Genomic DNA, 12,139 nt, shown 5'->3' with positions numbered 1-12,139 from the left:
TACCCTAACAAAAGGGAAACGTGCTTCATTAATTCAGATGAGAATGGCTGGCCGTTATCAGAATACACGACCCTAGGGAGTCCATAACGGGGGAAGAATTCACGAACCAGCTGCTTGGCAGTGGTCGCGGCTGTGTAATCTGGGACTGGATATGCTTCTGTCCACCTGGACAAAGCGCATACAACTACAAGGACATACTTGAAACCTCGACATCGCTCCATCTGAATATAATCCATCTGGAGGACTTCAAAAGGGTGGTCAGGAGGTTGGAATCCACCTTGTTCCACCGGGACACTTTTACCTGGATTGAATTGACAACATATCATACAAGTACGGACTTTCTGCTTGGCTGCAGCTCGTAAATGCTTGTTAAACCAAATGTTCTGGATACTGTCTAACATGGCTTTTTCTCCTAAGTGTGCTGGACTATGTGCGGTATTGATAATGACTTGAACCATTGAGTCGGGGAGAAACCATGTGGCTCTACCCTTCGTCACCCATCCCTGATCTGTCTGGACCCCTCCTTGTTCGGACCATTTCTTAATTTCTTCGGGGGTAGCATGTAACTGGATATCTATGACATCTTGAGTAGGGTCCTTAACTGTCATACAAGTAGTCTGTTCTAGAGTGGATGTCGATGTCTTGTTAACTGGTATGTCTGGTGTCTGTGCTGTAAGCTTGGCTGTTCGATCTGCTAGATCATTACCTTGGGAAATAATGTCTGTAACTTTCGTATGTGCTTTGCACTTCATGATAGCAATAGATGTCGGTAAATGTATTGCATCTAACAGAGCTTGAATAAGGAGACCATGCTGAATCTTGGTTCCATGAGAAGTCATAAAACCTCTCTCCTGCCAGAGCACTCCAAAGTCGTGTACGACTCCGAATGCGTAACGTGAATCTGTGTAAATATTAACTTTCAGGTTCTTAGCGTGTATGCAGGCTTGTGTCAGAGCAACTAGCTCTGCTGCTTGAGCAGACAGGGTGTCAATACGGTGTGTTTCAATAACTTCAGTGTCAGTAGTCACTGCATACGCGGCTACTAGTTCTCCTGTACTCGTTCTCATACATGAACCATCCACATAAAGTGTCAGGTCGGGATCTGGTAATGGAATATCTGTCAGATCTTGTCTTGGCTTAGTCATAGTGTTAACAACTTCCACACAGTCATGTGTGGCAGGATTTGAAGTAACTGACGGTAACAGTGTAGCAGGATTTAGAACGTTGCAGCGTCTGATTTCTATGTGTGGCTGGAACAGTGTCAGTTCATAACCTGTTAAACGTGCAATTGTCAAGTGCTGAGTCTGTGTTCGGTTTAAAAGAACTTCCACGGAGTGTGGAACTTGTACTGTCAAGGAATGTCCTAATACTATGGAATCACTTTGTCTGATAGCTAGTGCTGTGGCTGCAACTGACTTGAGGCACGCAGGCAGAGCCTGGGCTACTGGATCTAGTGTGCTCGAAAAATAAGCACAGGGCTTGTATTGTCCTGCTTGATCTTGTGTAAGAACAGATAATGCAGTACCATCACGTTCTGTGACAAAAAGTGTGAAAGGCTTATTGTAGTTCGGTGTAGCTAGGACAGGAGCTTGGCATAAGGCTTTCTTTAACTCATTAAAACTAAGTGTATGTTCAGATGTCCAAGGGAGGACAGTCGATACGGCTGCCTCCTGTGTCGTTAACTGTATCAGTGGTTTAGCTAGAAATGCATACTGAGGAATCCATTGTCTGCAATAAGAAGTAAGGCCGATAAAAGCACGTACCTCCTTCTGTGTCTTGGGCTGTGGAAGACTCGCTATTAACTGGATACGGTCAGGTGTCAACTGCCTACCCCACTTGGACAGTAAGTGGCCTAAGTAGATCACTTGCTGGACACAGAATTGAAGCTTTGAAGGAGACACCTTGTGCCCCATCTCGGCTAGGAAATACAAAACTGTAAGTGATGCTCGCTCGCAAGCATGTTCAGAACGGGCTGTGATCAGTAGATCATCGACATACTGGAGCAGGGCAGTGTCAGTTGGCATGTGAATGTTGTCTAGTTGTCTCTTAAGTGCTTGACTGTAAATACTTGGACTTTCTGTGAAACCTTGAGGAGCTCGTGTGAATTTATAGCTCCTTCCATTTAAACAGAATCCGAAAAGGTACTGGCTGTCTGGATGAATGGGGACACTGAAAAATGCGTTTTTGAGGTCTATGACTGTGAAAAATGTAGCCTCAGAATCAATGGCTGTCAATAGAGATGAGATATCTGGAACAACTGGGTACTGGGGAATGATACATTTATTGAGTTCTCGAAGGTCAATCACTAATCGATATACTGGGGGTGCATTTGGATCAGTACGTTTCATGACTGGAATGATAGGAGAATTACATACATTGGAGTCAGTTTCTACAACTACTCCTTGAGCAATGAGCTCGTCAATAATTTTGGATAAGGCTGCTACAGCCTCAGGTGGCAATCTGTACTGTCTGATTCGTGGCAAGACTATACCTTGCTTGAGAGTCACACGATGGGGTGTGATTTGCATGAAGCCAACATCAGTTGGACCTTGTGCCCATAGATGCTGCGGAACATTAGACAATCTCGGATCAAAATCTCGTAAAACATAGTGACCCTTGAAGTCACGTAAAAACAAACATATTCCCTCTGGGGAACAGCAAATAACTGCACCTAATTCTTTCAGTGTCTTAATGCCTAACAAATTTTCTGGACATGACTTCGTAAGCAATAGATCAGTAGTTCGGGACAATGGACCTACTTCTAGAGTAACTGGCTTTGATATCTCGTTTACAATAGGCTTTCCTGAAAATCCAAGGGAAACATTTCTAGAGCCTGAGAGCGGAGCCCCTGGAACCTCGTCGTGACTTATGGTAGTCCTACTTGCCCCTGTATCAATCAGAAACTTTCTGTCTTTCCCTAATACTTGACTGTGAACATAGGGACCTTCTTGATCTACAGGAATCTCGATGAGAGGCAAGCCTACCTCCCTCTCTAGGCTGTTTCATGAGTACGCTTGATACTCTGGATACTCGGATTGTGCATACTGGTACATCTGCTGTGTAACATGCTGAGTTGCAGCGATAGGCTGCGGTGCTGGAACTGTCTGTTGTGCATTCTGTGGCTGAGAAGTCTGTGAAACTTGTTCTTGTCTAGGCGGACGTGGTCTTTCTTTAGTTTTACCAGTGGCTATGTTGTGTTTCAGAACTGCACACTCGTTTATAAAATGACCTGGCTGTTTACAATAATTGCATGTCCCTTTAACGGGAGCTGCAGGATGACTGGCTTGATTCGGACCCCTCTTCTGACTGTCTTGAGGAACAGATTGTGCAACTAGTACTTTCATTTTCGTGTCTTTCATACGTTTCCTTTCATGATCTTGCTCTTCTCTGATTCTATTCTGATGATACTGGAGCATCTGTAACATTTGGGACGGAGTATTAGCTTGCCAGGTACTTTCGACTTTCAAAACTCGATTCTTAACTTGTGGACTTGAATTCTCGACTAGTTTAGTAACAAAAAGATGAGGGTATGACTCACTACTTGTCTTGAGACCACTGTTAATGCTAAAGCATTTCTCGAATCTAGAATAAAAATCACTAGTATCTTCGTCTTGTTTCTGTTTACAGGCTGAGATTGCATCCCAGTCTTCCTTTTTAGTGGCTAATAATCTTGGCAAAACTTGTATTAATAATTCTGGTAATTCTTTACATTTATCTCCAAGACCGGTACCTGGTACTCGTATCTTATCTTCAGCTTCTAGAGCTGTCCAATCGATCTTTTTCTCTCCCACCTCCCAATCCTTTTCCTTGAGTTTTTCGTATACCCCTGCGGGCAACAGGACTTTTAACATTTTAATAATATCTGGATACGTGTATTCTCCCATACGGAGCATGTCTTTTAATTCTCGGTGGAACCCTGCTGGATCTTTGTCGTGACAGGGAATTAATTTCTTCATCTCTAAGAGTTCCATCTTGGTAACTGGGGTGTAAACAAATACTCGTTGCATTTCACCACCCGCTGTCCTAACTGGGTGTACTTCTCGTAACGGATGCTGTCTGTCTATGTAAAACGGTTTACTTTCTGGAGGTGAGACATGAACAAAATGTGGGTTCAAAAACGTTCTATATTTGTGGCGCTGTTCTAGAATGACACTAATTAAATCGGTACCTAAACCTTTCCATCTATAGTGGAGTAACTCGTTCAGGACATCATGTAACGGACCTGGATCAGAATGTTGACCCTCATACAGTGTAATGAGGTGTTGGATCATATACATACCCACCAGTCGCTGCTCGGCTGGGGGCAATTTCAGAAACATTTGTGCCACTATTTCGTCTGGAAAAGTGGTAGAATCAGTAATCCATCGGACTGCTGATCGGGCTAGTTCTTGTTCATGCATAGTACCTAATTCACTATAACCGATTCGTGATTTCAGAATTTGATCGGTAGCTTGAATTACTTGTTCTAGAGAACCTTGTTCCGGTGCTGGAAGATGAAAGACTTTCTTGTGTTCTAGGCGTAAATGTCGGTCTGGAAATCTAGATTTACCTACATACGCTATTCTGGCGGTAGTCTCGTCGTCTACCTCTTCAGTAGAAGAGTCATTTTCTTTCTCAGTTACTTGTGCTTCTTTGCGTTGTTCGTGTAACCTTATTATTTCTTTACGTATTTTCTTGTACATACTCTCTATACTATTGAGTGTCTTGTGCTTACCCTCGGCTATATTATCACTCCACCTTGTCAGAACTTTCATTTCGGTCGGATCTTTAGTCGGGGAATCTTGTTCCCGTATTAAACAATTGATCAGAAACTTTAATAACATGAACTGGATCTCAGCTTTCCTGAGGGACATGACTTCACCAATACTTTCTGGATCATCTCCTGTACGAATGAAACGATACATTCTGTCTAGATCTTCTTTCATATTCGGTAGGGTGACCAAATACTCGGACACCTGCCTTACACGTACGGAATATATAACCATACTATCCTCGCCTGGGACTGGATCATAACAGCATTCAGTAAGAAGTCGCCTGATTTCTGCAATGGACTTATATTTAGGCGTACGCTGTAACGCACGTTCATGTAACTCGACTGCCCCTAGACGTCTACTTGGCGGCGGGGTACCAGGAGGACCTCCTCCCGCGGCCCCTATACTGGAATCGTCGACTGATACTCTTCGTGCTGGCAGAGTGACTGATGTGGCGGGAATTTGTACTACGGGCTGGACCGGGGGTACCGTAACAGGTGTTGTAACAGGTGCCCCGGTGGCTGGAGGACCATGAATTACATTATTTACAGGAGCTGGTGGAACAGGATTTGCATATTCTGGGACTGTGTCGTCCAAATAGGACGAGAGAAAAATATCAGCTGCGGTCTGTTTGTGACGTAGCTTGGTCGGAACTAAGGGTGGCGGAAATTTACTGGATGCCTCCGGGGTTGCTTTTGGCAAGCCCTCGGCAAGAAGAGGATACATACCCTTAACGAGGGCATTCCTCTGTCTGTCTGACTGTTCGGTTTTAACTCGTTCACCTATTTCGATTAATTCCCTTTCTTGGGCTCTTTCTAAGGATTCTCTACTTAATTCTGACTTTCTGATTTCTTTTTCGGTTCTTTTATGAGATTCTTTGCGCCATAACTCGATGGCATCTTTCTGTGACTGTCTGGCTTTCTTTTTCCATAATACTTCTTCTACTCGCATGATGCACTCGGCATCCCATGTACCCGATACGGGCCATCTGTACTTTTCTTCTAACTGTTTGGTGTACTCCACCCATAAATCTAGATATAATATGGCACTTATGCCATGCTTTTGATACATAAAATGACCTGGACTGTCCCTAGGCGGGACAGGAACTGCTTCTTCTAACAGACCTTTTCTAGTTTTTAACTGACGTAGTTTTGAGAGCAGCGGCATGACTGAACTGTAGTCTAGACACAATACAATACACAATGAACACGATAATTACACCACTTTCATACCACGACATTGAAATACATGAATGACATTTAAAATAATAGTTTTGACAAAATACTACCTGGAATACTGAAAACAGAATACATGAATTTCTCGAGAACAGAACGGACTAGAACAGAAACTAGATGCACTGCTAAAACAGTACGAAACTTACCGGTCTCATAAAGAGACACGTCAGGACCCGCATCCACCTAAGTGGACACTTCGTGTTGGATCTGTGTACCCCAAACCCACGGACCAGAGACAATGCAATTGACCCTGTCTAGATACTACCCCAGCAACGGTACTCACCGGGCAGCAAGAACGGAAGGCCTCGGACTGGACTGGACTGCTACGACGACGGACGGACAAACTTCGGACTTCTGTTACGGGTGGGTCTCCGGATACCTCGGACCTTGGACTCTCGGCTTGGGCTCTGGTCGGGACTCGCCGCGTTCCTCCACCGCCTCGTCTGGATGCTGGACCGCAACCTCCGTCTCCTCCGTGGGCCTGAGGGATACTTGAAGCAGAAATATCTGCACGTGCACGGTATGGTTCCGTCACGGCTGCAGAGGATCAGGGGGTTTGCGTGGCTTCACCGGCGCGTGGGGAAAGGGCAAGTCCCTATTCGGGCGCCATTATGTGGTAAATAAATAAATAATACCTCTATTTTTGACTAGATATAACAATAACAGATAGCTCAATAAATAAGAGTCAAGATTCGAGGTAGTAGGAGTTTGCAGGTTTTAATACAGCATAAAGGACAGGAACAGGACAACCTGCACGGGCAAGATCTGGGATGGCTAGCCAACAGGGGGGGCCCCGACAGCTGTCGGGCAGGATCTGGAATGAGCGCGCTAGCTTTTAATAACAATACACAAGTATATATACTAAAACAATTGCATTACAGTACATACAATAGGCGTGATAGTGGGTGCGGCTTGTAACAGTCGCGAAAGATAAGGGTGAAAGTGGGTGTAACAGGAGGCGTATACATAGACATGTGATGTAGACGTAACAGAATATGTCATAAATGGGGCGGAAACATGGAGGGGGCTACCTAAGGAGCCGGGACCTCTAACCTAGTGGTGCGCGCAAGCTGGCAATGACGTGTTACTAGGGAGAAGCTGGGGGCTATGACTTCTGAGCTAGAAGGAGAGACGAAAGTCTGGAGAGTCAGAGCGACATGTACCTAAACACTATCTAGTATCTGATGTTTAGAGAACATGTTGATAGAATCCAAAAGTTATCAGGGCAAAGGCTAACAGACACTAAGACTGGTGCATGCATTATTCTACATGTAGTGTGTGTTGAGGAATATTAAATGACCATAAATACAGTATTTCTCTTACATGGAGACGTAAAGGCTAGACGATGACTGAAACTATTGATGCGATTCAGTAGCTTAGGAATGCAGAGAAGGAGGGCTGGACTGATAACTAGAATCATAACATACTCTTGGCAGACTGGAGGCAGGGCCAGGCCGAGCCGGGCACTGTGAGGCAGGAAGTAAGTGAAGGGTCAGGGATACAGGTGGGGGCTGTATCGCTCCTCAGCGAGGGTTCAGGAGACAGGAGCTGAATCTGAGTCCGGGCCCTTTTGAGGCCTAGAAACGGAGACTTTACAATGAAATAACGTGCACACTGAGAAACGTGGCAACGTAGCTTTACATAGACCTAATACTCGTAGCTTTCACGAGAACTGGAAACTGACATACTAGAGATGGACACAACTGTAATTGCGTCTTTAATCGATCAGGGGGAATACATATGCATATTAATCGTGCACATATAACATAACATGGGGAACACGTAGGGACACAGAACATGGCAAAATTTACTTTTCCACATTCTCCCCAACCGGGCGAAAACCGGCAGACGGTCTTTCCGTACGCCGGGATCACCCCGCCTTAGTAATATGGTGGGGGGGGAATATGCATGCGGGCGGGGCAGAGCTTCGGGCGGATCACCACCGCCATGCGTGCGTTGGCGATCCGCCCAACATTCTGATGGGCCCCTAAGTGTTGACTTTGGAGATATCTCCACATACACAGGTTAAAATGATAGTAGCACCCTTGGATAGCTCTATGAGGGTATGTTTTTAGAATTGCGTTTATCATGGCTTGTTCAAAATCTATGATTATTTTCTGTGGAAAATAATTTGGGTTTTCTTTTTTAATTTGGTTGAGAATTTCTAGATAGGTAGTTTGTTTTTTATTTCGGAGGAAGCAATAGATGAAGGGAATATTAGTATTTTGATATATAGCATGTACTGTGAATAGTTGATAAAATGGTTTGGGACATATTTTAAATGTCCCATCCATCATCCAGGTGTTGGATTGCTGGAGTTGTATTAAGTTATTTGCAGAGGCAAACATAATTATAAATTTTACACTGTTTCGTTATTATGGCTAATGCTTAGTTCAGGTGGGATAAGTACTTCTTGGAATGTTTTAGGGACAGGGTATGGTAGTTGTTGTTTTCTTTTTCTGTCTAATTATAACTTTTTTAATGCATCTATGGATGATAATTGTCCAGATGCATGTTGGAGTATTTTAAGTAGTTGTTCTTTTAATATTTCACTAATGGGTTTGTCTGTACTACTGCTTGCTTCTTTAATATTTTCTAGAGCTTCCCTAACTTCAATTTCAGTTATATTTGGGGGGTCGTTGTGCTCTTTCACAGATAAAATAGTAGTTTCTTCCGTAGCATTTGTTGGAGTAGTACTTGCTACATTTCCAGAACACTTTTAAATCTTTCTGCTTTTCCTGTGTATATATATAACCCATATACCATGGGAGCATTTTTCCCTTTTGAGACTCAACGAATTCTGCGCCTTCAGTCATGGTGGTGTCTTTAATGCTACAGAAAATGTATATAGAATTTAGTTAATATAATACAGTGTGTTATTTTGTTTGGAAAATATACATTTGTTGCAATATACTTACAATGTTGAATTAGATGTTAAGAAGAATGTTCTTTTGATGTGTTGAAGCTGTTATTTTCGGAATGTTGAAGAAAAATCTGTTGATATAATAAAAAAAAAAGGTTAAGATATTTTACTACATTTTTTGTAGGTGATAGGGGGTGTGGGAATGGGGTTTGTTTTAATTTGCTAAATTTGGGGTCTTGTTTAAAGTAGTTATTTAATATTCTGACTTTTTTATTAACTTTATTTTCTTAGCTTGTTGTAGATAACTTTTCTGCAGCTGGAAAATTCTGTAGTGGAGATATAATGAATGAAAATATATTTTAGTTTATTAAGATTGAGATGTATTTTTTAGAGAATGTTAGCAGTATTGGACTATTAAAAAAGTTTATTTACTTACTTATTGTAGTTTCAAAGCTTTGTTTTGAAAATAAATGTTGTGATCAGGAAGCAATCTGTTAGAGTTTTCTCTTCTTTTTTGTAGTGTTGAAGTGGAACTGAACAAACCTTTTGTTGGCTTTTATGCTGTTTATTTAATTAGTTCATTTATGTGATTTGTCCTTTTTGTTAGTGCTAGCATTCTATTTGTTGTTTTGCAAATTTTGAATTTTGTTGTTAGTTTGTTTCCTTATATGGAAGATGCTTGTTAAGGAGTTGTATTTTTTTTTTTAGTATATTCTGTAGTTGAAATGTGCTTTATAATGATTTAAATGTTATATCTTTAGTGAATTATATGTGTAAAGTATTTATTTTTTAGTATTTAAGTGATATTTGCAAATATCAATTATTTGGGTGTTAATGTGTTTATAAAATATACATTTATATTTATTATTTTATGTTGTGTATGTTTATATTGTGAACATTTTTGTTTTATATGAATATATATAATAAAGTGTTTTTCGTTTATTCGATTTTATTAATGAATCGATAATATTGGCTGCCTATATTTTGAGATTCGATATAATGGTTGTTTGTTAGTTATTTGAATGTTTTTCGATATATTTTATTTCGATATTTTGTTGTTCGATAAAGTCAGAAACGATATTTCGTGTAGTCGACATAGTGGGTTCGATAGTTTAGTGTTTTGTTTATTAGGTAATGGTGGTCGATATTGTCGCTTTCTATAATTTGGCATCGATATTTTGTCACGTCGATATTTTGTCTCTCGATATTAAGTCACTGATTCCTCGTCACATCATTGTCTGGATGCCTAGCTGTGGCCGAAGTTACGGCTGCAAAGCGCTGCTGACAGTGATCTGCATACCTTTTCGGCATGGCAGAAGTTCACTGCGCGAGCGCTGCGTTATCGGTGATGGGCACACTATTCACAGTGCTGAATGAGGTCGTAATTGAATAATCCGTTCAACGTGCTGCAGGCACTATCTTTGGTAATCTGAACACCTTACAGAGTAAGCTATGGTGTTTTGGGAGAATTGTGCACAATTTTTGGATGAGAACTGCACACATAAGGTAACTGATGCAGGAATATTTTCAGTGATCTGCACACCTGAGGTTCTATGAAAGTTCATTGTTTTTGTATCATAGCAGTGTTTATTTGTACTTTGTTTAACCTTTATTCTAGCTCTTAGGTATATTTCAAGAGAAGTATGGCTGCACATAGTAATATTATCACTCTGCAATTTTATCTCAATCAGGGCCTTCAAGAGTATTGTGGGAGGACAGGGTAGAAATGTTCAAAAATTATATGACAGCTTATTTGATGGTCAAAGTTTACGACCGCAAGAGAGAAGGCATTATTATTGGTGCATTAGGTAATAAAGGTCAAAGTGTGTTCAAATATTTGCCTGCAGCCCTAGGCCCAAACGGGCAGCCCATTGCTGATGTATACAAATAAGCAATTAAACTTCTGGAAATTTAGGGGCACATTCCGCCCGCCATCCTATCGCGAAATGGGACCGCCCACCATAAGGGTGGGGATCGCGTTGGGGCCATTAGGATGCGCCCGCCACAGTGGCGGACGCATCCTGCATTCCTGACATTGTGGCGGGCGGTGCACTCAGCCCCGCCTGCCACAATGCCAGGAAGGCATGTAGTGCACTTCCATGCACAACATGGCAGGCACCGCACGGTGCCTGTCATGTTGTACATGGAACTGTAGGGGGGTACCATAGGAACCCCCATATGCACCCCCACCCCCCAGAATTCCTGGGGGCCCGCTACAGGCCCCCAATGTAAAAAACCACCTGCCTTTCCGAGGCGGCGTTGCCGCCACGGAAAGGCATGTCCCCGTCTGCATACAAATATGGATGGCGGTGTCTACCAGACACAGCCACCATATTAACTGCTTTTTCGCCCAGTAGGCAATCGGACAGATTGCCTACCGGCGGAAATCCGGTGGACGGTCTTCCCGTACTCCGGAGTCCCCCCACCATGGTAATGTGGCGGGGGGAAATTAGAGGCGGGCGAAGGATTTTGGCGATCCGCCTGTTATCATAATGGGCCCCTAGGTTTGCAAATGAAACAAATTTAGTCACGTCACGGTATAAGTTTTATATTGTTGTATAGCTCCTATATATCCTTATATCGTGTTAAGTTAGCATAGGTACATTTGAGATTTAAACGCCATTTTTCCTTTCTTGCAACTTCTGCACACGACCCTTAATTGTTGACTTAGCTTTCAACCTAGTGGTTTGCCGTGGTGTATGTGAGAATAATATGTTATTGCTCTGATATCAGTTTTGTTTAATAAACCATGTCTGCACGGAGAGTGCTGAAGTTTCAGGAGCAACACGATATGGAATTGTTATGAGGTCTGATCTCCACGCCTTCATAGTCATAACACAAGTGCAGCCTTTGCCAACTTGGGCTTGAGGCGGGATTGATATTGCTTTGCACGAGAATTGTTAACACACTTGATGCGGTGCACATGCAGAGAGAGCTGGTGTATGCTGATGTGATTCCTTCATGCTAGGACACTAAGGTATGGGCCCGCCCTAAAACAACCCAAAGAGACCTTCTTAGATAATAATATAATATATGTGTTAGGGAGGGTGAGATATAAGTGTTGTTAACTCTTATTCATTACAGCATGTTAACATGCTGTCACCATTCGCTTTTTATGTCTTAGTAACTATGCTGATAATTTTGCTACTGATAATAAGTATACTTGTATTATCAAAGATACTGCGCCTGAGAAGACGGCATTAGTAAATAAACATTTCAAATGCACATGTGTCTTCTTTACTCCATGTTCTGGTTTGTAATGATAATATAACGAAAGAGTGTTCATGAGT

This window comes from Lissotriton helveticus, chromosome 5_1, assembly GCF_964261635.1.
Source record: "Lissotriton helveticus chromosome 5_1, aLisHel1.1, whole genome shotgun sequence".
Classification (NCBI taxonomy): domain Eukaryota; kingdom Metazoa; phylum Chordata; class Amphibia; order Caudata; family Salamandridae; genus Lissotriton; species Lissotriton helveticus.
Note: the sequence above shows the minus strand (reverse complement) of the source record.